The sequence below is a fragment of the Alligator mississippiensis genome, chromosome 3 (genome assembly GCF_030867095.1).
Source record: "Alligator mississippiensis isolate rAllMis1 chromosome 3, rAllMis1, whole genome shotgun sequence".
Taxonomy (NCBI): Eukaryota; Metazoa; Chordata; order Crocodylia; family Alligatoridae; genus Alligator; species Alligator mississippiensis.
The window spans coordinates 82367757-82395712 of NC_081826.1; the positions used below are offsets into that span (position 1 = coordinate 82367757).

Below are 27956 nucleotides of genomic sequence, written 5' to 3' on the forward strand. Positions count from 1 at the left end.
AGGCTGAGAGCTATGGGGCTCTTTAGCCTGGAAAAGCTCAGGCTCAGGGGTGATCTGATGGCCATCTATAAGTTTATAAGGGGTGTTCACCAGTATCTGGGGGAACATTTGTTCACCAGAGCGCCCCAAGGGTTGACGAGGTCGAACGGTTATAAACTCCTGCAAGTTCATTTCAGGCTGAACATAAGGAAGAATTTCTTTACTGTCCAAGCCCCCAAGGTCTGGAATAGCCTGCCATCAGAGGTGGTTCAAACACCTACATTGAACACCTTCAAGGAGAAATTGGATGCTTATCTTGCTGGAATCCTATGACCCCAGCTGACTTCCTGCCATTCGGGCGAAGGGCTGGACTCAATGATCTTCCGAGGTCCCTTCTAGCCCTAATGTCTATGAAATCTATAATTCAGGGGTACTGAACTCATGGTCTGTGGTCCAGATCTGGCATATGGCGCTATGTCATGCAGCCTGCAAGCTCCCCACGGGTATGGATATTTGGCTTCGGGGAGAGGTGACTCCCCGGCTGCCAAATTTCTGAACCCTTGAGGACCCCTAGGCTCTGCATACTGGATTAGGCATGATCCCAGCATGCAGGGTTGGCATGGGTGGTGCTGAGCCCCAGGTCCAATCCAGGCATGAGGGGGTCTGGAAGGGGTAGCATCAGGTTGTCAGGGCCCAATTCTGGTGAGCAGGGGCAAGAGAGGGCAGCACTAGGCTCCCAGGGTCCAATCCCAGCATGTGGGGGCATTGTCCCAACACTCACACCTGAGGGTGTGATCCCAACACTCAAGGCAGGGAGTGAGTGGTGCCGGGCCCCCAGGCCCAAACCTGGCATGCAGGGCTTGATCTAGCCCCTAGACCAGCCCCATACCACTCATATGGCTTGTGGGGCCAAAAGCTTGAGCACCATTGTCATAATGTCCAAGCTGTGGTTTGATCCCAAAACAGAAGTGGCATCAGGGTGCAGAGTTTCTTGACATTTGAATTTCTAATGGGACCAGAAAAGTGGGGGGAATTTCATTTCTCTCATAGGTCCCCCAAAGCTCACCATCCCAGGATTTTACAGATGTACTACTTGTTTCACAATTTACGCTGCTCACAAAGATTCCAGTTTTCAGGGAGAAAGAAGAGGAGGGGTCAAAGGTTATCTGATGATACTGGTTTCATTCAGTGGATCTAGCCAAAATTATTATTGAAGGACAGCAGCTGCACAGCAGGTACGGATGCTCTTCTTCAAGCTTATTAGGAGAAGGACCTGTAGTACAGGTGGGATCCCCAGAACCATTTCTACCACTTTTACAAGACAATTTTGGTACTCACCAACAGCAGACAGTACATGCAAGCACAGGGCATTATCGTAATGGGGATGGCAACTACAGAAATATATGTCGCAGACAACAAGCTTGGAGCACAGATTCACACAGAAGACTGTATTTTGATGTGTGCCACTCCACAAAGCAGCTGACTGCGGACTTCCACCACACCGAATGCATGAGTGAATTTACCTTGCATATAACTAATTTTTGGTATAAAAAGGGTCATCATGTAAGAGTGAATTTGCACATTCAGAACCCACATAAAGTGAGGGAAGCTTGTATATAACCTTTCTACATTTCTCTTCTTCTCTGAATTTCTGTATTCTTCTCACTCCAACATTATGCCTAAATACTCTCCCTTTACCATACTATTATATTCTTTCTGTTCAAATCTGTCCTAGCTACTCATTTAAACTATTCCTGCTGTGTGAACCAAGTTAATTATTAGCATTGTTAGAAACAAGACCTTGTTGAGCAGCTGATCAAGTGGTCCAGGTGTGTGATAGTCTGAGAGATAGAAGGCCTTAAAATAATCTGGCATGCTCAGTGGAGTTGATGCAGTGGAGTTGGATATGACAGAGGCAGGATGCAAAAAATTTAGTTTGAAGGGTTGTAAAGTAGGAGGAGTGAAAAATATTAAAGTTGTGACAGATTAACATGATTTTAGGAAGGATATGGAGTTGTTTGGTGCAAGGAGCCAAAGAAATTTGAAGCTAGAAGTGTACATTTGAAAGAACATCTAACCATGGGAAGACACTTATATTAAGTGCTGGCCCATTTGCCATATTTAATAAAATAATTTGTTAAGTTATTCTGACTTAAACGGATTTTTTCCTTTAGATATACTAATACACTGAAGATAGTGCCACACTAGTCAGTGATTGAACTACAGCTTGTATAGACTCAAGCTAGTTTTAAGTATCTCAGGTACCAATACCAATCTAGCCATAGGAGTACAGATTTCAGAATGGTCTAACCATCTGACTGTTTATTTAGCTTCTCCAATGGATTTTAGAGACCATGCTGAGATCTGTGCTGCCACAGTTAAATTGCTAAGTAGTACAGCAACAAGCTAATTTAAAGCCAATTTGAGTAATTCTGCATACCCACAGAGGTCTAAAGAAATGTGCATAGGAATATTTGGGCACTCTGCTCCAGTTTACATTTGTTTGCATATGATTTTTACAAGTTCACAGGGGTAACAGTTTTATGTGGAAAATAAAGCATGCTCATTTTGATTGTCCTAGGAAATCTGGATATTTGTGATAAAAAGCTTTTATATATAAAATTGTTCATGGTCATGTCTTTCTTAGAATCATGCTGAGCTGCCAGCGTAGATTAAAATTAAGGCACGATGATACTTTTACTTGTTATCCTACCTTCAGACAAGACGTGTGGAGGGCTATTATTATGTTATTCCTTTGAGTGCTCAACAAAAATTCCTATTACCATGTGCCCAATGTCTTTGTATATCACAAACCACAGGCACAATTTTGTCACTTTAATCTGTTATACTTCATCATCTCAGCCTTCTCTCACCTAACAGTCCAAAACAAAGCTTCCAAACATAACAAAAAAGTTGTGAACATAAAGAAAATGTTAATGGATAGGCCAAACATGAATGGAAAAGATGTTTAAAAGTACTGTTTTGGCATTATATCTGTGATGCAGTTGTTGATATATCCCATTACTGTTGGAACAACATCCAACAGTGATAGATATTATTCTACATTTCTAGGAAAGAAAAATACAACCATAGCAACTAGCTGATCAAGTTAAAATACTAGGTTCCCTTGATTTAGATATGCTCTACTGACAACTGAATTGTTTCTGGCTAGTATAAGCCCCAGAACCAAAACATATAGAAGTATGAGGGAAAAACCAGCTTGTCTGCATGAGATATACCATCTATCCAACCCCACAGACCAGATGAGTGACACGGAGCCAATCTGTAGACCACATTCAGCATGCAGGGCCAATCCCCGGACCCGATTCAGCATTGCTTTTGTGACAGACTTCACCAGACCAGAAAAGACTGGTGGAAAAGAGCCATTCCGTGAGTCTAACTGAAACTATGATGGTAGTTGCAGAAGTAATTTGCTTTGCACTCAGAGGCTAAATTTATGTACACATAAATCAGTACAAAGTAATCATGAACCACTCTAAACCTGGAACAGAACAGAAGTTCAGTGGACATAAACAGGTTTCAAAATGGCAGAAACCAGTTTAAGATAGACCTGGATGCACATAGTATCAGATTTAAATCAGTCTAAGTTAGACTGATCTATCAAACTTCAGTACCAGATCCTTTCCTGACTCAACTTAGGTGACTATCCTCTGGCATCTGAGGACTCTATATGGCCCCCTGCTAACCTCCCCTCACAGGGAGGCAGGCTGAAGCTTGGTTCATGCTCTCTGCTCCAGCCCAGTGCCTACCTGGCCCCAGCCAGATCTCACAGCCCCTCTGCCAAGGTATCTAGCCAGCAGAGCAGACAGGAGTGGGGGTGGGGGGAATATACAAGCCAGCTTTCCCCTCTGCCAAGCTGGGGTCTATCCAGTAGATCAGACAGGAGCAGGGGAGGGGTGGGGGGGGAATGAACACAGTAGCTTCCCCCTCTGCCAAGACCTGATCCAGCCAGCAGATTAGGCAGGAGCGGGGGCTGGAGGGGAATAAATACTGTGGTTTCCCCTCTGCTGAGCTGGCAGAATCCCCCACGTTTGTCCCACCACCACTCGGCAGAGGGGAGAAGGGGAAGCCTCCTTGCTCTTCCCTCCCCTCCCCACTGCTCCTGCTTGCTGTGCTGGCCAGACACTGGCTGGGGGGGGAGCCCACATGGGCAGACACTGGCTCAGCACCAGGATGGGGGATTCCTTCCCCATGCCACCTATGGGTCAGAGACTAGCAGGGGGCAGGGTTGTGCGGGGAGGACATTACCCTCAGTGTAGGGCTCATCCACAGCTGGACAGATCCCAGCTTGAGGGGAGTTCAGGCCAGGGTGGGGATAATCAGCCTGTCCCATCTGAGGCGTGGGGCTCCCCCCCTGTGGGCAGACCCTGGCTCAGGGCACCAGCAGAACAGGGGGTTGGGGTCATGTGCCAGGCAGCTAATTAGGGGTGGTCCCCCACTAGGCTGGGCTCAGCAATGTCTGGGGAGCTGGGAGGGTTGCTCAAGTACCCCTGCCTTCTGGTCTCACTAGTTCCTGTTTTGTTCAACCAAACCCTGAACATGAGTTATGTTAGTTATTGGTCCTATCTACACCACTTAGAGAAACCTGCAAAGCCTGGATTGATTCTGCCTTGGGATTTTTGATTGTCTGTACTTAGACAAAGGTTCTAGACTTCAGCAAGCTGGACAGTTAGTACATTTAAACAGTACTTGCAGCTATGCACATGTACACTGATTAACTTTTATTTATTTTATGACTATTGTATTCCCTCTGTTTAGTTTTTTGTTTGTTTTTTTTTTACTTTTCCCTCAAATAGAAAAGTATTTACAATCATGTATTTCCGACTCTCTCCACTGCAAGGGCAAGAAGCACCAAACATAATCAGGGAGATTAAAATTGAAATATGTGAAATTCAAAATCCAAATTGCTGAGCCAGAAACACAGCTTTTGTTGAGGGCTCAAGCCATAGTTTTGATAGTAGGAAAAAACCTCAAAACAGATTGCTATTGGCTTCTGGAAGAAAGATTTTTTTTTTTTTTTTTAAAGGCAGACAAGAATCTGCTTTCAAATGTTGAACTTAAGGCACAAAATGTTTTTGGGCTACAAAAAAACTGAAAAGGCCAAATGAAAGATTATATGCTCCTGCTGTAAAGTATTCACCGGTTATATAATTAATTTTTTGAATGCCATCTCAAAAACAACCAGGTAAGAACACACTGAACTGTACTCATTAAGAAGCAGAGTTTATAAAAAATCTGAAGGGTTAATTTTAGTCTAATCTGATATAAAGCAGTGAACCTTTGAAAATGCTCACATCCACTACTGCTTGATCTCCTGAGCAGATGGGAACTGCAATTCCAATCAGTGTACTTTCTTGCACTGGTGATGATGGCAGTACCCCCAGGAGGACTGAAGTTGCCTGGGACTGAGCGGGTGCACACTGTACAGTGTTAAAAGGTGTTGCAGTGCCTGTATTGGTATGCATCCTTTACCAGATTGCCTTTAGGCAAGTAATGCAAGTTATGGTGCTGGGTCTTCACTAAATCCAAAAAATTATGTAGGACATGCACTACACAACTAAATTTTTTTGGTTCATAGCTTCTGAATTTAGGAAAACTATTGTCTTGCTTTTTCCTGCTGTTTGAATCAGGATTTAGAGGAAGCATCCTCACTGATAGTACTTTAGTGTACCTGGAGCACAAACAGACAAGTCTTTTGATTCTTTGAAACCAGTTTGACATGAAACTGGTAGGACATAACCCAAAATAATAATTTAGATGCAGGGAGCCCTATGTGGAACTAAAATGGCCAACTGCTGGATTCTCTGGCAGACGGGGGCATAGAAGAGGAAAGGAGGTTTAATTTCCTAAAAATAATTTTCTGCAAGATACTTAAGCCTCCAATAATTAACAGGAAAGCCATTTTCATGTATTTAAAAAAACAAAATCTTCCCCCTCACATTTATTAGCAATTATCCAGTTAAATTCAGCTTCCAGCTTTAGTTTCCTTTTTACATCTTTCATTCCTTGAGCTCCACACACTGTTTTGACATTCTGAGCTTGCTCCTGACTCCCTTGTTGTTGGCATATAATCATTCATTGGGAAAGATTCATCATTAGATCTCCCTAAACATAGAGAAAGTCCACCTGAAATTGACTGATTCACTCCAGCTGTGCTCTCAGAGTCATTTAGGAGTCTGAGGAGGCACAATTAGCCAATGTACATAAGAAGTAGGCATCTCTGGCCAGGGAGAGCACATGTCTCAGACAGATGTATACTTTTAAAACTATACACAGTCCAGGGGCAGACTCCTGAAGTTACAATAAATGCTCAGTCCTGGCAGGACCCTAAGGGAAACATGACCTGCTGTCCCTGACATGAACCCCCTGGCAGCTTAGAGAAGGGCAACCTATACTTCCTCCCACCAAGAAGCAGACTCAGCCCCAGTACAATACATGGATAATTACATTAACCTTGATAACAGCAGCAAAGTAGTTTGAGAACAGTATCCCTGGGTCTGGCCAAGACTGTGTGCAGTGGAAAGGCAGAAACAACTTCACATAAGTTCTGTTATGTCCTCTGGATCCTCAGTCTGACTGATGACTTAATAATAATATTACCTAGTAACAATTTCAGCAACCTCAGGGTTGTTCTTAAGGATAGCCATAGCACCAGGGGCTATTCTACTACAAACTCCCTGACCATGCACCAGGTGTCCTGCATACACTCTTGTACAGTCTGTTGCCAACATGGAGAGAGTTTGAATGAAACCCATGCTGCAAAAACCATGGAAATTTTGGACTCCTTTTACCCCGAACAGGGTAGACCTAAAAATTACCCCATTGGTGAGTTCTCATTCCTGCTTGAATGAAAAACATTACACACAAAAAATATTTTTCTTTATGCTTGTTTCAACAGTGAGCTAGTTGATTCAGGTCTCCTTTAAAAAACATTTCCTTAAAAAAAAATCTCTTGTTCACTGCTTGTTAAATGAATGGAAAGCAAGGAAAACAACGAAACTTCTTTGGTAAATGTGGTTTTAAGCACTTACTGACTTTTATAATATTTTTCACTTATTCAAACATCTCTGCTTACACCCACACTTCTTCCTGTTACATATGCCATCTACTAACTTTTTATAATGGCTGCTGGGTAGACTAGGCAAAGGTTAGATGGATGGAAGCATTATAAATCAGGATTAACTGTATCAATTTTCAGCACAGAATAAGCCTTGTGTTGTTTACATAGCAGATGGGCATTCTACCTGGAGTAGCAGTTGTATTAGTAGCAGCAGTAGAAATCAACTGTCTGTCTTATGAGACAACAGAATTAAACCAAATGAGACATCAAATTGCTGAACATAATCCTTGCTTGAAAGATAAAGTGAAGCTGGAGCGCAGTAGAGTGTCTGCAATCAGGCAGTATCAAGAGATTGAGTCTTAACTAATGTCTCAAGGATTGCTGGAAACCTTGTACCTCCATCTCTGACAACAGAAAATATTAAGTATGTGCATACAACAAACTTTTAAACAGTAGTGCAAAACACATTTAGTCACATCCATTTCTGGTATGTTTCCACTCAGTATAACGGTGGTACATTAAGGATGAGTTTGGCTTCATATTTTTGCCTATCTGTCTATTCAGTACTAGGTTCTGAATACTGCATATTATTTGTATATCTGTTTTCTAACTACTAAATCCCAGAATAACAAGATAAATCATTCTGTGCAACTAACCATCATGCTAAAAGTAATCTCTGCTGCAGTTTTTGGTTTGCTAAGCAAAAAATACATACAGTGGAGGTTTTACAAGTATAGATTTCATTAGACAACAGTCACGTACTTGGCCATATACAGGAATTAATTATGATGAACAAAGAATGCTACAAATGCATTACAGCAGAATGGTGTCTATTTCATAATGTGAAGATTAGCTTGTTTTATATACACTAGGAACAGCCCACTAAGACAGTTCCAAGTGTTCATTACTGTATGTAAGAGCTGTGTGTGCAAGTTCAGGAATTGTCCTATTTTCTTCTTTATTTTCTCAACACCATCCCATGAGATTGCATTGTTGCTCTAACATTGTTGGGAGTCACAAGATGGCACTTGGCAGATGGCAGTATTAGTTTAGTTTAATCTGAACATATAAATAGGTAGCTCCTGTGGAGAATATTTTGCATATAAAAAGAACTGCATCACCAGGGGACAGCATGCCAACCAGAAAAATCTGACTAAATTATTTTCTTAATGGCAGAGCTGCTCCCAACATTAAATACCTATACAGACAAATGAAACCTTTATATGCCAAAACAATACTGATAGGGTTGCCCATTTCTCTTCCAACTCAGGATTGGCCATATCTACTTTATTAAGCAGTCAGCAGTTTCTTCCATATTGAAGTCTCCTTGAAGATTAGAACTCTCTGTGGGATGAGCAGGGCAGGGAGGGAATAGGGTAGACATAGCAGCTTCCATTTAACCAGTCCCCTGACAGACATTACATTATTACAGGATTAATATGTTAACTTGTGGGATACAGTACAATATACTAAACATTCAACCAATTTATCACATTATAAGAATGGTAAACCAGCCACAAAAATGTGCCACATTCTGGTTTGCTCCGATGCTGCAAGTGGAGTCCTTTAAAGTTGTGCCATGCACAGTATAACTTTAAAGGTTCAGACACACAACAGGATCTGAGGAATTTTATTCCAGATCCCAAAAATTGTGCATCCAGGTCTTGAATGTCTGGCATGATAAAAGCGAGTATGATTGTGAGGATCCAAGGTAAAATTTCTCAGGTCCCACTATACCTTTAAAATCACATTTGCCAGGGGCCTAAAGGAGCTACAGTCTCAGATGAACTAGAGTTTTGTTGGTTTCCTTTGACTTAAGGAATAATCTATATATACATCCCAATTAAGTTTTATCTCCTATAAGACACACTACATCTCACAGTGCTGTTGTCAGAATCCATTAGTAACTGCTGAAGAATCAGTACAATGTCTCTATTGTTTTCCCAGATACAAAACCGATAACCAAGCTTCTGATCCAAACTTCCATCCCTCATGTGCCAGTTCAAAGCACTACCATTAGGCCACAGGGTCAACCTCTCTGTAAAGAGCTTTAAAACATGTGAGGCCTGAACCTCAGCTGTGTTAAATCAACAAAGTTCAGTTAATAACAATGGAGGTAATAATTTATCCCAAGGTTTAGCCCAAGGTTACTTTAAGACTGGTATTTTCAAAACAACCGGCTGCAATAGAAGATGGTCAGAAGTAGCAGGTTTCCAGCAGGTACAGATACCTGAACTAGTTATCACAATTTACAGCTGCTCAGCACTAACTGCCCACATGCACTTTTAGCTTATGACAGATGACAAATTAATTTTCATCTTTTTTTTTCTTTTGTTAAGTAAATGAAAGCTGAAATTCTCCGGTGCACTCTGGATACCAGTAGCTGGGAATTTCAGGAAAAAAAGCACAAAATATCACCTGAGTGATAATAAAAACCATGAATTAGAAATGGTCTCTCTTCCTCTATAGTTAAGTGTTATCCAGTCTGTTAGAAAATGAAAAGGATGAGACCAGAGGCATTTGAGTGGCTTTGATATCCAAGTCACCATCACAGGTTTCAATAGTTATTATCAATCTTCCCACACACACGCTTACCAAAACTGAAAAATCTGTCCTTTCTAAAGGCCTAAATTTCTGTCCAGAAAAATACCCTAATAAAATACTTCAATGTGGAGAACTAGAAGAATTCTTCCGACGCCTGCGCCTCAAAGAATATTTCCACGACCAAACTGAACCCACTCCCAACAACAACTCATCCTCTGACAACATTCAGGAAAAGATCAACGCCAAAAAGCCCCAAAACACATCAGATTGGACACCTCACAGTGGACGAAACCCTAACCTTGACCGCTACATTGACTGCTTCAGGGAAAGAATGAACAATGAAATAATCAGCAACACGCGCCACCACAACAACCTCTCTCTACCAGAGAAAAAGGCCATAGAATCTCTAAGATCTAACCACCAAATAGTAATAAAACCAGCAGATAAAGGATGAGCCATAGTCATCCTAACAGACCACCTTCCCAGCAACACACTCCTAGCCACCATGGACTTTACTAGCCTATATACCAACATCCCATACCAGGATGGCATCCAAGCCTGCCTTACATACCTACAGGAACAAGATTACAACACAGATTACAGACCCAAAGATATTACTGACCTTATACACTTCATCCTCACACACAACAATTTCACTTTTAATAATCAACACTTCCTCCAGATGATGGGAACAGCTATGGGCACTAAAATGGCCCCACAGTATGCCAACCATTTTATGAGCCACCTGGAAGAAGACTTCCTCAAGAACTGCATCATCAAACCCTTGCTATATTTAAGATACATCGATGACATCTTCATCATTTGGACTGAAAACCTACAATCTCTGATTGAGTTCCACCAGAAATTAAACAGTCACCATCCCTCCATCCGACTTTCTTTAGAATACTCCAGCACCAACATCTCCTTTTTAGACACAATGATCAGTATCCAGAAGGGTAAAATACAGACCACAGTACACAAGAAACCCACAGACCAACATACATACCTGCACAGAACCAGCAATCACCCTAAACACACCAAAAAAGCTGTGATATACAGCCAAGCCCTCAGATACCACCACATTTGTACTGAAGAGAACACCCAGGATTGCCACCTCACCAATCTTAAAAAGCCTTTCACCCAACAAGGACACTCCTCCAGAGAGGTAGATCGCACGTTTGAAAGAGCCACCTGGATACCACGTGAAGAACTTCTGCAGTACAGAACTCCCCCCCACAACAAATCGCACACCACTGGTTATGACATATTACCCCTCTCTTGAACCTGTACAAAAAATCCTCAAACAACTGCAACCCATACTAGAAAGAGACCCTATTCTTAAAAAGATCTTCCCAGAGCCACCCATCCTAACCTCCAAACAGGCACCAAACCTCTAACCTCATCACCAGAAGCAAACTTCCTCAAGCCCAGAACACACCAAAAGGATCCAGACCGTGCCATGACAAGAAATGCAAAACCTGCCCACACATCTCCACCACCCCCACTATTACTACACCCCACAACAGAGCAATCAGCATCCCAGGATCTTACAGCTGCACCTCCAGAAATGTAATATACCTCATCCAATGCACCAAATACCCTGATGGAAGATATGTAGGAGAGACCAGACAACAACTGCGCACCAGAATGAATGCATACCCGAAATCCATCAAAGACAGAAATACCCAATTACCGGTGGGGGCACATTTCTCATAGGAGGGCCACTCTCTTTCCAATCTCTCAGTCCTGATCCTCAAGGGAAACTTACACAACACTTCCCAGAGACGAGCCTATGAGCTCCATTTCATCAACCTCCTGGATACTAGAGATCATGGACTAAATATAGACATTGGATTTTTGATACATTACAATCTGCCTGGCAACTGACTCCCCAGCCCAGCCCCTGGCTTCTTTACTTTTCATTCCATCCAGAAAGAGCACACACCAACTGCTGAAACTTCCTTAGCCTGACAAAAGGTTTTTGAACCCAAAAGCTTGCTTAATAACTTTTCTCCAACTATTTGGGTTGGTCTAATAAAAGATATCAAATTCGCCCAAGGAACCTTGTCTGCCAATAGTTACAGTGGAAATTTTATGCAAGCTGGGATGGAGGACTGATTGAAATTAGTTCAACTCAATACTTTCCCTTACCCATTCCATATTCAGAAAGTGGTTTTCCATTTTCCAGGTGCAAGTTAGGGAACAGAATTAGCTGAGGCTGCATTGTTATTTCCTACAAGTCCTTGGATCAAATCCTTGAGACAGGTGGCTAAACAAGTATACCATATCTTCTACCATCTAAGCTAGCCAAGGCTAGTCATGGTAGCACAAAACTTCCCTCTAAGGACAGGTACAGACATTATACTTTTTACCAGGATAAGTGGATAACCAGTCTATATCCATAACAGACAAAAGTATGGTTCTGAGATTTGCCCCCCTTCCCAGCCCCCAGGGTGAATGTGTACTCTGTTCACTACCAATCTGAACTATGCCACTTAAAGAAAATGGCATAACTTAGATTGATTCTAGCTCAGGCTTTTTTAATGTGTGTACCTAGCCTGAGAGTGTGGAGGACCTACAAAGGGTTCCAGATATGACTTGTCAAGTTCAGGTTAGTTCTATGGCATGGCAATATGGAATAGATGGAGTACCAAGGCTGAAGCACAATATTGTACTTTAGAGAAATCAGGGGGTAACATTTAGTATTTATACTTGAATAGAATACAGGTTAGTTTGAGAGCACTGCAAAGCCCATATAATTTTCCCCATATGTTTAAAAAAACCTCCCATAAAATTATCTCATTTCAGTCATTTTTCCACATAGAGACTGCTATGACATCAGCAACTAAAAGACACAGAGCGTTAGAATACAGCATTCTGCTCTTGATTGCACATCACTTCTTTGAGTCTTCCTTTGTACTGGAGATATAATATCACAGACTTTCAAGTTTTGATCATTCACATTAATCATACCCTTTTATTCCCTTTACTAGCCCCAGAAATGCATTTGTATTATATGTAATTTAATCATGCTCTGTTATGGTCACAATCTGCACAGTACCTCATGCAAAACACACAATGTAATGTTGCTACACCCCCAATGATTTTCATTTAATTGTGTTTACTCATATTACACAACTCAATATCTTATTCAAAGTTTCACTTGCATACATTTCTCATTTAATCGGCATATTTAGAAACACGTGCATTGCTACTGCTTAGGTTAAACTATTGTCTGCAATCTACTAAAAAGGTAAGAGCTGATTGGTATAGGTAAGAGACACCAGAATACAAAGGAAGAGCAGCAAGTATTCAAACCAATGACACTATAAATGCTTGATTTTGGTTCACCCAAAGAGCATCAGGATACTGAAAAACGTTTGGGTTAGCCTTAACAGAACAGCACTTGAAACAAGCTGCTGCAAAAAGACACTGTTAGAGGGATACAGTCATATTGTCGAGCTGATTGTTTCCTACGTTATATTGCTGTTTACTTTTATCCCCTCAAATTTAAATTAATTCTTTCCATTAACATTGCATTTTGATTCACAATCTGAGTCATTAGCTTCTTGCATGTCACCAATTTTAAAATCTCTGAAAGAAGTGAAAGAAAGCAAGTATGTTCAGTTGGCTGTTAACATCACTTTAAGAAGTGAAATCAAGACAGAGACAGACCGACTGACCTTGACTTGCATTTTGTTTCCAACCTCATATTACACAAACTCATTGTATAGTATAGTCAAACAATAAGCAACTGAATTTCTAAAGGAAAAAGAAAACCAAAACAACTGCTGGCTGTTTTTCTTGCTATTAAGGGGCTGTCAGAAGTAGGGCTGGCCAGGAAACAAGAATTCTTTTCAAATTCAGTGTTTAGGAAATTACTTTCATTCTGAAGCAGAATGAACCTAAACCCTTTTAATATTTTTTTCTGGTGACAGATTCATCCTAGAGTAGTCAATACCCTGGCAGTCAGGGCATTGCTACAGATTAGAGAGAAAACTTAGGGAGATTATCCATACAGGTCACTGCTACAAATTAGGGAGACCAGGGAATTAAATATGCATCTCTCCTCTTCCATGTGACTACCCTCACCACCAGTCTTTAGGCTCAGTCTCCCTGCCTATTCTTGTCATGTACTGGCCCAGAGAAAAGATCAGGTAGTGGATGGACTTGTATTTGGGGCTTCCACATTCCATTTGCATGCCTTGGACACTCTGCCTGTTTTCAAAATATAATTGCTTCTAACTGGATATTTTTCTGGTAGAACAGCTTGTCCTGAGGGAATACAAATGCAAACAAGACAGTTACCAATACAACTTTATTTTATTGGTAGATAGCATGGTGCCTGCTTCCATCCGTAACCAGTTTAATGGAAAGGTTGGTATTCTTAGATAAAAAGATGCAAACTGTACTTTTTAGGGAAACAATGTCAACACTGCATATCACATCTTCCTTTTTATGAAATAAGTAAGTTTTTTGTATTAGACTTGCACTCCCAAATTAGGCATATATTATATTTTTACTATAGACTAGGTCTGGGTATTTTATGGGGTGCTGAGCAGACACATTTCCATTAAACTTCATGTGTGGCTGTAGGTGCTTAGCACTTTGGAAGACAAGCTATTAGGTTTATCTCAGACACCTAATTAACACTGAGAACTGGCCCTTTGGCATAGATCCACAGGAGGACTTAAGACATCATAACCCATGAAGAGAAGGTGACTAAATATGAAATCCAGGACTGTCAGCATCGCAGGTGAGGGGCTACCTGAGCTAGTCAGCAGAAAATGAGAAGAATATATCTTAAATTTTTCATTCAAAGATCATTGGGAACTTCCCTCTACCTGGGATTCAAAGTTATGAAGCTTGTCTTGAAATTAAACACTGTCAGTCTTTTTTCACAAGATACTGTCATTGCCACCACCAGTAGTTCAGTAGGGCCCATGAATATATGCCTAATTTCAGTAAGTCTCCTCATAGAAGGCAATAAAGATTTGCACTATAAATCAGAGATATATAGTATAAGCTTTCATAAGCAGAGAACTTAGCTTATCAGATGGCCCTTCACAGCATCTGATGAAGTAAGCCGCCTTCTTACAAAAGCTTATGCTGTACATCTTTGATTTAGTTAGCCCACAAGGTGCACCCCCCTGCATTCAGTCTGACTTAAGTTGCACATGGCTAACTAACTCTCAAGACTTCTTGTGCTTTTATCCTTCTTCATTAACAAAACTAGGCAAAATCTAATCACGCATGTACTGATAAGGAAAAGGTGAAGAAAGGGCAAGCACTGGGAAATCAAATAGAAGTACTGGGATTAAAATATGTCATCAATTTTAATTTAATTCAAATTTCAACTATTTACTTCAGTGGAAGAGTATCCTGGATGGGAGTATAGATATGTATTTTAGGTTGCGTTTTGTATAGGATTTAGTTCTGACGGCTTTCAAGGGGATAAACTGTGATTCAGTTTAAATTTTATTTTGGTTTATAACTGATGTGCAGGATGCCTAGAACATTTGGAAAGATGCCCCCAATTTTTCTCATAGTAGAAATTCAAAGAAATCAATACATAATTTTTGCAACATCTACTGGAACATGTTATCAGAATGTGTAAAGCTACTTACCTTGATCTCTTTCCAAAAAGAATGAGCGGTAGGCAATTTTTACTTAAAAAAAATAAATAAATAAAACCAGGAACACTCCAGAAAATGTTAACGTTGAGTCTTTTCAAGGTTGTTTTGTAAGCACTAACTCACATAGCACTGGACCTAAAAATCAGATACAATATATATGCCATAGTAAATCACTCAAGCTGTTAGGAATTGGCTTTTACTGAGGCCAAGTGTTGTTACTCATTAACACGTACAGTATATAAACCAATTTAAAGGGCGTAAAAGGAGTGTTTTTCTGTTTAGTGCCAATAACAACGCTAGCAAAAAGGTGCATGGAGTATGGTATGGGAGGTCACAGTTCCTTACTCTTAACACACTAATCATCAGAGATGACTAGCTGTGGAAAAGAGCACATTCTGCAGCCCTTAAGGGACACAGCAGCAGGTAAGCAGTGATGCACTTGGCAGTTCTAGAAGCCATTGTGCTCACTTGAGACACAATGTGTCCCACAGCTCCTGATGGTTTTGTGTAACTCTACACCACCCCCAGCATGGGCTAGTGCCTTAAAGGCACAATTGAGCCTTGTGATTTCTGAGGAATCAAAAAATTAAAGGGGGACGGGGGGGAAGGGGGAGGAAATGAGCTTTTCCTTTGGTGTTGACTTGCTTAAAAATAAATGGTTTCCAAAACCCTATGGGTAAGTGAGGTTTCAAAGTCAGACAAGATGCTTTTTAGAAAGCCTAATGAACAAAACCACAGCTTCTTTAGCTAACTCTCCTCTCTACTCAAACTGTAAATGTTGAAGATCTATTCAATGACAAAGCCTGGTCAGCCCAGCTCTTACAAGATACAAAATAAACTGCAGGAGATAAAATTCTCCGGAGAGGAAAAAATAGAAAGGGGGGGGGGGGGACCAAGACTTTTCTAAAAGGCCAAAGACCACACAAAGATTTTTTTCAGCACTTAGGATGTGCCTAGTCCTGAACAGATCATTGAAATAAACCAATGGATCTCACTTTTTACAGAAGACTCAAGTGGTATTCAAAATGCTGGCATATATATTAGGCAGGAAATTAGTCTAAAGGTGGTATCTGTTTTAAGTAATCATATGTGGTTTATCTTAACTTCTTTGGTACAGTGATGGCAAAAGCCTTATTCTTTTACTAAATACAGTCATACTATACCAAATGGTAGCTTCAGGCTAATTTCAAAATAGCCCAATTAACCCTACCATTTTTTCTAATGAAAAAACCACAAATAATACGGTAACTTTTTATGTTATTACTGTACATTATATTTGGAAAATAAGGCTTATGTTTTTGTGACTTGAATTTTTCCAGCTGTAGCAATTTATTCATCTTTTCGCTAAAATTCTTTACAGAAAGCACAAGACTTCTGTATCATTTTAAAACAATATTATACAAACAGGCACACAGTGTATGGAGTTTGGAGGCATGTGGTCTGAGGAATTAGTGCACTAAATACCAAGTCACTGTAGATAAAACATGCAATTCCAGACTCCAACTCTTAATTTATAGAAGACAAAATTATGCAGTGAAAGTATCTCAATGTTTTCTATACAACACACTCATAGTGCAGTTCACCATGAGTAAAAACATCAGTGTACTAAGTGCGCTACTGGGTTGTTAAAAAATAGTCACTTGATAGTTACATTTTTTATAGAATTGCTTCATATGGCAATAACTAAATACTTCAGTAGATATTTCTTCAAACCCTGTATAAGATGGTAGAGGTTTTGTCTGGACTTATGTCTAAGTAGATGAGGAACTGGATGACAGATAAAAAAAATAGTGTGCATAGAGACTGGAAGTATGAAGTAAACCTCTATCCAACGTGACCTCAAAATAAACACAAAAAATCACTGTTGATGAAAACTGTAAAAAAAAACAAAAAACAAGGCTGGGGAACATGGTAAGTCCTACTGTTGACAGACCAGTTGTTCACAGAAATCGACACCTTTTGGTAAGCTGGGTTCATTCAGACAAAAGCACAATTTAGTAGTGTGCAAAGATACAACATTTAGAAACAAGAAATTCAGGTCACACCTACAAAATGGCAGAAGCTATATTTGGGGACTGACTGTTCTTCAAACAAGCTTCTCTGAATTGCAAGATTATGACCGAAGACCAAAGAACTGGTTTCTCCATCTGTTTGTGCATATTATATAACAACTTATCACACATACTTCATTTTTACAAGAAGTGAGGCTCTTCTCACAGGTCTAATGCAGTCTCTGTAAAGTGTTTTCTGCATTACCCAGCTGAAAACTACTAAAAGAACCCACTGCTTCTGAAATAGCTATTGTCAGAAATAAAGAAATAAAGCTATTGTTGGACTACCTATTTTCTGGGACCATTGTTTGCAGGTATAGTGTAAAGCACCGTTTATAAGTCTTCCTGTTTTCTCTCAGATTTCCAGACAGATTTAACTGCAGTGGTAAATTCAGAAGCCTTTTTCTTCTTAATCTTTCTCTTAGTTCAGTTTATTCCTCTTACCATGTGTTATTCAGAAATCATTTGGATCCAAGAAGGTCTGCTTCCTCAGTGTCCATGTTTCAGATGAAGGTGCTGTTCTGTGCTTCTGCACAAAAACAACTGGTTTTTAGGAAAACCTCATTGATACTGCTTCCTACACTCCCTACTGGGCGTTTGGGTAAAGTTGGGGCATCATCAACATCCAGCTGTTTTTCTTTGCAAGGACTAATTCAGTAGCTACATTCAACAAACTTTTACAAGATCAGGTCAAGATACAGAGGTAAGTATAGAAATGCCTGGTTTTGACTCCCAATTGGCATATCCTTAAATTAGACACCAAGCTGCTCAGTCTTTTCAGGACTCAGTTGATTGTAAAGGGAAATCCTTAAGTATGTGGAGAATTTTTATGTTGGAAATTACACACCTTCAGAATAGGTGACAACTGAGTTGGGAGATTTAAGAATCTGAGTGCCTAAAATGGTAGTTAAAACCTGCCTATGGATTGACCTCAAAGCCTATGTGAATTTCAGATTTGGAATAATTTTTTTTTTCTTCTAAATTTTTGCAAAACTGGATGAAACAACTTATTATTAGCCATTTTAGACAACATGTCATTAGCCTGTAGAGCTCTCCTTTGGTCACACTAAAATAAATTACATCAAAACAGATCAAGGGTGCAACCCTTCATGTTTCAAAATGAGCACACATTCACTTGCTAGGATAATCCTTTCTTTGTATGTTGCACTAAGTGAATTTGAGAAGATGCTGTAAACCAGAGCATGCAACCCCTGAGGGGTTAAATTGCGGACTCCAAGGTCCCACCCAGGCTCTGCTCCCCTCATTGTTCTAGCTACAGAAGCAGCCCTCTTCCTCAGGCTCTGTCTTCCTTAGATTTCCACTTTCCTGCCCCGGGAGCAGGGTGGGGTGGTACGGTGCAGCACAGCCCACAGTGCTGGGCAACCCATGGCCTGAGGCACCTGAGAGGCACAGTGCAGTGGAGGAGCCTGTGGTTGGAGATCTGAAGGTGAGGTGGGGTACCCCAGCATGCAGTCTAGTGCAGGGAGGCCCGTAGCACGTAGTGTAGTTGGGTGGGAGCCGAGGCACAGTGTAGTTCAGGGGGGAGGGAAAGGCAGCAAGTGCACTGTTCACCAGAGCAGGGGGCTCTGGCACACAGTAAAGCCCAAGTGCACGCTCCAGGGTATGTGTTGGGGGGGGAGGGGAACTGGGATGCAGCGTGCATTTGGGGAGGGCACCAATGAATTAAGTGTAGTGGGGGGGGGGTTGAACAACACATGGTACAGTGTGGGGGGTGGGTGTGCCAGGGCACACCGTGCAGCGGGAAGATGTACAATAGAATGTGGAGGATGGTGGTGGGGTGCAGCAGGTGGACCATGCAATAATGGGGGAGGGTAGCAGGGAGCATTCAATGTGCAGCCCTCACTAGTGTGACCTGTGGGGCATGCCCTGATGTAAACTACCCCTAACCCATACATCCCCCAAGGAAATAGTGCTTCCCTCTGTTACTCCCATAGAACCTGAGTTTCTTTTTGGGGGCGATATGGGGAGGCCAGCAACTTCCATTTCAAAATGGGTATCTTTCCAGATTGTGGCCCATGTCCTTGTCTTAGATGTGGAGTATCCACATCTCAGAAGAAGGGAGAGAGAGGCTGCAACTAGATTTAGACAGACTACAAAAGTGGGCAGATGAGAATAGGATGGGGTTCAACATAGACAAATGCAAGGTGCTGCACCTTGGGAGAAGGAATCCACAGTCTACAAACAGGCTGGGGAGTTCCCCTCTTAAAAGCACAGAGAAGGAAAGTCATCTTGGAGTCACTATTGACTCCAAGATGAACATGAGCTGCCAATGTCAGACCGCAGCCAGCAAGGCCAGCCATACCTTGTCATGCATCCAAAGATGCATCTCAAGCCAGTCCACAGAGGTGATATTCCCCCTCTATGCGACATTGGTCAGGCCACAGTTGGAGTACTGCGTCCAGTACTGGGTGCCAGACTTTAAAAAGGATGTGCCCAGCCTGGAGAGAGTTCAGAGGAGGGCCACCCGTTTGGTGAGTGGGCAGCAGGACAGGCCCTATGAGGAGAGACTGAGGGACCTGAACCTATTCAGCCTTGGCAAGAGGAGGCCAGGGGGGGAGCTGGTGGCTGCCTACAAACTCATCAGGGGAGATCATCAGCAAATAGGAAGAGCCCTATTCTCCCCAACACCACCTGGGGTGACGAGGAACAATGGTAATAAGCTGATGGAGAATAGGTTTAAGTTAGAGATCAGAAGGCAATATTTTACAGTTAGGGTGGCCAGAATCTGGAACCAACTTCACAGGGAAGTGGTCATCACCCTTACCTTTGGGCAAATTCAAAAAGAGGTTAGATGATCACCTGTCTGGGGTCTTGTGAACCCAGCATTCGTTCCTGCCTGTGGCAGGGGGTCTGGGTAGATGATCTGATCAGGTCCCTCCTGACCCCAGCTACTAGGAAACTATGAAACATACAACTCCCTGTGAGCACAATAGGAAACAGATTGAATAACTAGGAACAAAAATTGATCCTTTCTGACAAAAAATGGATCTCTAACAACTTACTCTGTATCCCCCCAAAATGTAGACACCCTTTTACTCTCAAATAGATAGTGCTAGTATGTGTGTACCAGGCCTGTGCAAATAGGGAAGTATTCGATTCAGATTCGGTTGATTTGAATGACAGTAATTCTATTTGGCGATTCAAATCACTGTCCCCATTTCATTCAGCTGAATCAGAATCAGAGATTCTGCACTGATTTGGAGATTCAGATTGGCTGGGTAGAGGCAGGCACAGCCGAGTGCCTGCAGGTTCTCCTATGGCTCCTCTGGCTGTGCCTACCACTTCCCAGTCAGGGGGAGCTGTGGGAGAATTTCCCATGGCTGCCCTACCTTGTCTCAGCCTCCCAGCCCTTAAAAAAAATAATAAAAGCGAAAAAAAAAAGCTGCACACTCACCGGCTGCAGCAGTGGGGATCAGGGCCTCTGAGGACTCGTAGCAGAGCGCCCCCTGCACAGCACGAGGCAGTGGGGATCGCTCCTCTGCCTGGCACCTGTGTGGCAGCTGCTCCATGGTGCAGGTGCAGCACGGCTCAGCAGGGCACTGTGTGCAGTCTGGGAGCTGAGACCGCTGGGGCTGAGTGGTGCTGGGCTCCAGCTGACTGCTGGAGCTGTCCCAGCTCACAGACAGCACGCGGCACCCTGCTGAGCCACACTGCACCCACGCAATGAGAAAGCTGCGAGTGCAAAGCGGAGGGGTGTGCGATCCCCATGCCTCCCCACTCCTCCTGCTTTGTGCTCCATGGGGAGGCTCTGCCACAAGCACTCAGAGGCCCTGATTGCTGCTGCCAGAGCCGGTGACCTTGGGCTTTTTTTTTTAATTTATTTATTTATTTATTTTTTAAGTGCTGGGAGCCAGGGCTGGGCAGGGGATGGGGCCAGGCTGGTCAGCCATGGGGGCTTCTCCCTTGTACCTGCCTCTGCCCCAGCAGGGGGAGCCATGGGAGAAGCCTCCATGGCTGCCCTGCCCAGCCCCATCCCGTGCCTGGCCTAGCCAGCATGGAGGAGGGGGTGCACAATGCAGGTGTGGCTCACTCCAGGTGACAGTAGGACATAACCCCCATTCCCAGTGCCGCCATATCTACATCAGCACTGAGAGCAGGGTCTCTGTCCTGCTGCTGCTTGCCAGCTGGTACAGGGATGTGGGTAGCCAGCTGGTGCAGAGGAGTGCAGGATGCAGGTGTGACAGTGCTCAGAGCAGGGGCTATGCCCTGGTGCTGCTTGCTTAGCCAGCACTGGGGGATGGCAGGGACACGATCCAAGCATAGCCCCTGCCCCCAGCACTACCGTTTCTGCATCAGCACTGGGAGCAGGGGCTCTGCCCTGCTGCCACTTGCCAGCCAGAGTGGAAAGGGGCGCGGGATGCAGGTGTGCAGTGCTGGGAGTGGGGGCTCTGCCCTGCTGCTGCTTGCCCCCTTCAGCGTGGAGCAAGCCATGCCCAAACCCTCCCACCCCTGGCTGGGCAAGTGGCAGCAGGGCAGAGCCCCTACCCTCAGCACTGCCGTGCCCACATCCTAATCCCTCCTGAATAAAGCTTGCCTCACCCCACCTGGGCAGCTTGTCCCAGCCCCAGCCCCAATCCCTCTTTCCCCCCTGCCCCTTCTCTCCCTACTCCCCAAACCCCAACAGACTTATCAGCTGGAGGCAGCTGTCAGCTGCCTGTTTAGTCTATGGCCAAATCTCTGAAGTGGCTGAATCTATTCTAAAGCTTTTCCAAATTGTTTCGGATGCTTCAAATCTTTTTGATTTAGAGCTTTTAATTAGTCTCCCGATTCAATTCAGATTTGGAGATTTGGTCCCCGAATCAGGCCAAATCTCCTCCGAATCAAATCAGCTACTGAAGCTTTGCACAGCCCTAGTGTGTACATACACAGAGCTTTAATCTGATGGGCAAACTTTGAGATAATAAATATTTAATTTTAATAAAACACTGGCACCAATCTTTTTCCATTTATGGTCTTTCTCTGGATGCTACTGTCTTGTAACTTAACATCTCTTGCCACGTATCTAGAGTCCTTGGGCGGGAAGGAAGAAAGAAAGCGGGGTGTGAAACTTTCGAGCAGAGTTATTTTGGTTTCAGTAGTTTTTGAAGTAACTTGTGACTTCCGTTTATTATAATTGTTGTTTTTTCCATATCAGAACTAGAATCCAAAACAAATCTGATCTCTCAGTTATACAGCATACTTTCAAGCCACAGATCTCTGTGTTCAGAAGTATTCTTTTCCAACTTAAGAAATAATTTTATAGAAACACTTATTTTCTTGAGAAAAGTGAAATTTACATCTTAGTAACCTTTTTACCTTCTGATCAAGCAGACAAGATGCTGTTCTCCCCTCCTCTTGCTGCAACACTTCATTTTTGCTTTTATTATTCATGCTGTACTATTTGTGAACTCGAAGAGTAAATGTAATCCTAAACTTGTGTGTTAGCAGCCACTCAGTGTTTTCGTGCCTCTTCATTATTATTACTTCTGTTGCTTCCAATTCTCTCTGCACAAAGCAAATAAAGATTAAAAAACCCTACCTTAATAAACAGAGTACTCTCTACTCCTTTAATATTAGAATATCAATAACATCTGCATAGAACAAGGAGCAAAGGAAGATAGACCAAAAAGAAGTGGGAATCTAATAAATCAGTGTTCGTGGGGAAAATATTTTCCATAAACTTAGAGAGATTTTAGAACTCCAGAAGCATTGACATTATCCAGTTTCTACTTCGTTAGCTAATTTTAATGAAGTTTCACCCATGTGTACTGTTCTTGGAGATTTAAGTATATCCATGTGTCAACTAGGTCAGACAATGCCATTCATCCATCTCAGACTAAAGACGTATATTCTGCAAAATTTATGACTAGTGCCAAATCAAACGTGCATTTTTCTTTTCTCTTATCAACACAGTATTTTCAGAATTATATTTGAATAGATTGTTAATAAATTTCTAAAAGTAAATAATAATCTAGGTTAAAAGTCAGGCCACAAATATTAAACTACAAAGGGAAAGCCTCCGATTTTGCTTGTTTTTCATACCTGTTCATCTGATTGCATTTAACAATCAATTATCACCAAAGGGAGAGAAAATAGCACTGGCTCATGTACATCAGAACACCACTTAAAATGCATTCTCTCTGGGCTCCTTCAATGATGGCTGCCTTCTACTATATGAATATCTTCTAGTAGCCAAGTTAGATTAAACAGTTCTATTTACTGGTTCAAACCACTGAGCTCTAAGACGAAGCACTACAGCAATTTATATTTATGGATGCTATTTGCAATCGCTCCATGGAGTCTCTGAAAAGATATACAACATATCATTCCTAACCAGACAAGGAAAAGGAAATCTGTAACAAACCTTTATCACAACTCTGTTAAACTCTTTATCACAGTTAAAATAGTATGCAATCATTTATTTTACATTTTAATATACTTTTTTTTCTGTTTGCATGTTTCATATTATTTAACCAAGCCCCAAACCAGCAGATTTCTTTAACTGAAATCCAAATGTTTTTTCCCTTTGATTTTCAACCATCTGGAACTCTAATGATACAAAAAATTAAAATATTTTAGTATTTTATCTTCACAAAAGGACATTATTAGTCTAAAGCATATGATTCCTTGATGGAAAAAAAATCAATCCTACTCTACTTCAGCTAATGCATGCCTGATAATTTACATCCACTGAAGAATATCTCGCTCAATGTTTATTCATGCATATGTAAGTACAGTGGGAATTTTCTGACATAAGTAAGAAAATTATGAAAATGAAACTGGTCACTGGAAAAATCCAAGTTTTATGAACCTCCTGATTGGATAATGTTGAAATACCTCATCTCAATATTTTAAATGAAATGCTTTAGTTTCTAATCAGAAATGACTGCTCCAAATTGTTCGTGATTTATACTAAAAGAGAAAATGAAAAAGACAAAAAGATCAAAGTTGAAACTAAACATTTTGAAACTTTTTATATAGAATATTTTGATTCTCTGTCCTGGTCTTTTTTTTTTTTTTCCCCTTTTGTAGAGGGTAGGATGATAAAGTTCACAAAGTCCTACCTAGATTTCTGGTTGCAATTTGGTATTGGAAAAGAATTCTAAATCTCAAACATGCTCAGGAAAAAAGGTAATAATTTCCTACCCAACTTTCCCAGCGATGCTATTGCACAGACCAGTAAACAGAAGTTTGAGTAGCACATACAAAAGAAGGAAAAAGCTCCTTTTAATTTGAAACTCTAGACTGTGGTGTGTTTAAGGCTGCAGCATAGGCTGCAATAACAGATTAGACTTGGCTAGTTTATCCGGTAGATGGCAATACTGCTTATTGCACTTCTTCATGTTTAGACTGAATTTTTAAGAAAACAGGTCTGAAAAAGGTTGGAAAACATAATTTTAACTCTCTTTCTTTTGCCAATATTTCACTTTCATTTAGACCAACAGTTCTCTGCCTGTCAGTTGTGTGACACCCAAGGGGACTGAGCAGTTGTCTCTGGGTCACAAACCTGCTGCTTTTCCCTGTTTGCGATATTATGCTGAAGTATATTTGCTTTGACAGATAACTAGTCTTCCTTCCAGGCCAAAAACACCCCAAGAACCATCATTCCAATTACTAAGGTGAATCTTGTGAAGAAAATAAGGCCATGCATTAAGAAAAAAGTTTAAAAAATGGATTTAGAAATATTTTTTTTTAAATCAATGCCACTAGCTTTTTGAAGGTCAGAAAAGTAAAAATACTTCTAGTATTTGGGCTATGAGCCAGTACTGCTATCCACTCCTGAGATACAGAGGGAGGCAAGATAAAGGAAGACAGAAATCTCCAAGTTTTATATGTTAATATCATGGTTTGATCTTTCACGTCACTTTCATTTTTGAGCCAATCTTTACTTTTAGTTTCACTGAGTGGCAAGAATGCACACGAGTAAAAGAAGCTAGAGAAGTGGGACGTGGACTTCCTATGTAAGTTAAACAAAGATCAGTCTTGGGCCAGGGTGTAAATCAGATCAGATCTGTATCAGATCCTCTGTTCACTAGAAACAATCTGTTGAACTTATTTTTCCTATCTGTCACTCATTAATTAAAGGTATTCTTCAATAGGTGTAAAAAATACCAGAAAATCTTTCTTAGAAATGCAGTTATCAGAGAATTTCTGTGGACTTCTGGGCGCTTATAAAATACCAACTCATTTATGATAACGATCAATATCATAGTACATACCAAAATGATTCATAAATTTCTAGACTTCTTCCCTGTGTTCTTAAACATGTATTTCATAAAATAATTTAGTAGTGTTTTATTAATAATGACAGCTTATTACTAAGTACTCTTCTTTCATTTGCCCTCTCCCAAGCCTTTTGAGAGATCATTTTAGATAAAGATGGGGTCAGACTTCTGTCACTTGAAAGCAGTAGGAATTCCAGAACAACAAGAAAGTGACATACTTAGAGAATATCATACCTTGCTGGAAAATGGGATTTTAATTTTTTTTTAAATGTTATTTATGACTGGGGGCGGCGGGGGGGGGGGGATTGTCATCTAAAATGGTCAGCCAAAGCAATCCATTCCCTAGAGAGAAAGGTCAGTGCTTTGTGAATGTGTGTAACAGGCCCAATAGCAGTTTGGGAACTGGCTGCAGAGAATGGGCAAGATAGTGGTATAAAAAACTGTTCTTGCTAGTCACACTATCTTAGTTGTCTTCTGTTTAAAGTTGCCATAATTGATTAACTGCCAAGAAGCACATCTCTGTCAATATACATGATGCCTTGTCTGGTGTTTTACAAAGACTTTGAAAAGGAGAGGGCAAGCTAGGACCAAAGTCAACCTAAAGTGGCAGGATAAAAAAAAAAAAAAAATCAGTCAGAAGAAAGGCATGAATATATCTGGCCTTTTAATTAATAATGAAAGTATTAGACTCATTCCAAGAGTAGAGGCATAGAAGTGTCTCTTATGTACTGTATTACTAATTCTTTCTAACTTCTCTTGCACCACATAATCTATTTGGATAACTACATCTCTGTACATTTAGAAAGTTACACCATAGATCAATGGTCACCAACAAGTGGATCTTGATTCACCAGTAGATCTCAGAGCTTCCTGGAGTCGATCCAAGGCTGGGGTGGGGGTGCTGAGTGCCTGCATGCAAGCACACATGGTCCTCAACCCAGGAGGTCAATCCATGGGGGAGAGAAAGGGAGGGGGATAGATCAAGGCCCCCGTGGTGAGGAACAGGGTCAGAGACAAGAGCAGGGGTAAGTTGAATGGGGCCCTGGCCAGGTGGGACTTAGCTGCTGAGGAGCTGCACCCCCAAATAATTTTTTCTCCCTCTCCCTTGATCTGCCCCACCTTCCTTTCCCACAGACTTACCTGCTAGGTGGTTGGGGGGGGGGGGGACGGGGACAATCAGTGCACAGTAGATCTGGGGTTGCTTTTATATGCCAAAAGGTGATCCACTTAAAAAGTCTGGAGACCAATGCCATAGATTATATTCTGAGCTAAACTGTGGGTTGAGTGACCCCAATGAAATTAATAAAACAGTACAGGATGAACCTATCCCTTCATATAGGGCATCACCATTTTTGCATAACCTAAAATACTTCTTTTTGAAGTATATGAAATTGTTATAAGAAAATCTTTTCAGTGTATACAGGTGTCTAAAACTCAGTATGCCTAATGCATTAAAATACTACAAGACCTGTGTACAGAAGTTCAAGTTATCACAATAGCTTCCTAAATGGAAAAAAAAACAACAAAAAACCTGCTTTCAGATCATTGTTGATCTGAAAACAAATCATGTTGACAAGTAACACAATTAAAAATAATCTTCTCTTTAAGCCAAAACATAACAGGGTTGCATGATCTTTCAACTATTTCATGCTTCCTAGTCCCACTGGCAAATATACTTCCATTACAATTTGTTTATGTGGGAATGTATCCTTTAAACCCCATTTTAAAGACAGAATAAATTAGTGAATCGTAACCTACTTTTTCAGTGAATAAGAACAACAGATTGAGATGTGCTTAATGTAACCAAGCCAAAAAAATAAACCCAACCAAAAACCCTCTGAATATATACATTAAATACTTTTCATTTTAACAATACATCAATTATTAAAGATCTTCAAAAAAATTCTATGGTAACAGAATCCTTAATAACATCACATTATTCCCAAATGAATATATTAAGATGAGCTGTGGTTGCTCTATGTTATACATCAGCTAATAATGACTGGCCATTTAAAATACCACCCCAGATTTAGGAAATCTAACATACAAACCCATAAAAGTAAAAAGGATAGAGAGAGTGGAAAGAGAGAGAGAGAGAAGGGAAAATGTTATACATCCTGGAAAACATTGTCCATTATTGACCCTAAACTAACAGTAGAAATGAAAAATTAACAAATAATCAGCTACATTATTACAATTCATGTTTTTCATTCGGAGAAAATCACAGAGGAATTATCAAACTGAATAAAAGCCACCCAAATTTTGAGGCTACCTTTTATCTTCAAAGACAAGTAGTACTGTACAGCAAAAAGATAGAAACATAGTAGTGGTGGTGGTTGTGCCAGTAAAAGCAATACATACATTAGACATGCTAGCAATTGTTATTGCAGTATTTTTCACAACAGCCATGTAGGTGGTTAGCCTAGTAGTCTGCAACAGC

At 41.2% G+C, this 27956-nt stretch overlaps 1 long non-coding RNA gene across 1 annotated transcript in view; it reads right to left on the bottom strand.

Annotated features, from left to right (window-relative positions):
- Positions 1–27956, bottom strand: part of LOC132249086 (uncharacterized) — a 127648-nt gene that overhangs the window by 38033 nt on the left and 61659 nt on the right. The window contains exon 2 of the long non-coding RNA XR_009460481.1: positions 22608–22796. This is a non-coding gene — a long non-coding RNA (uncharacterized LOC132249086). The remainder of the gene's footprint in view (positions 1–22607; positions 22797–27956) is intronic.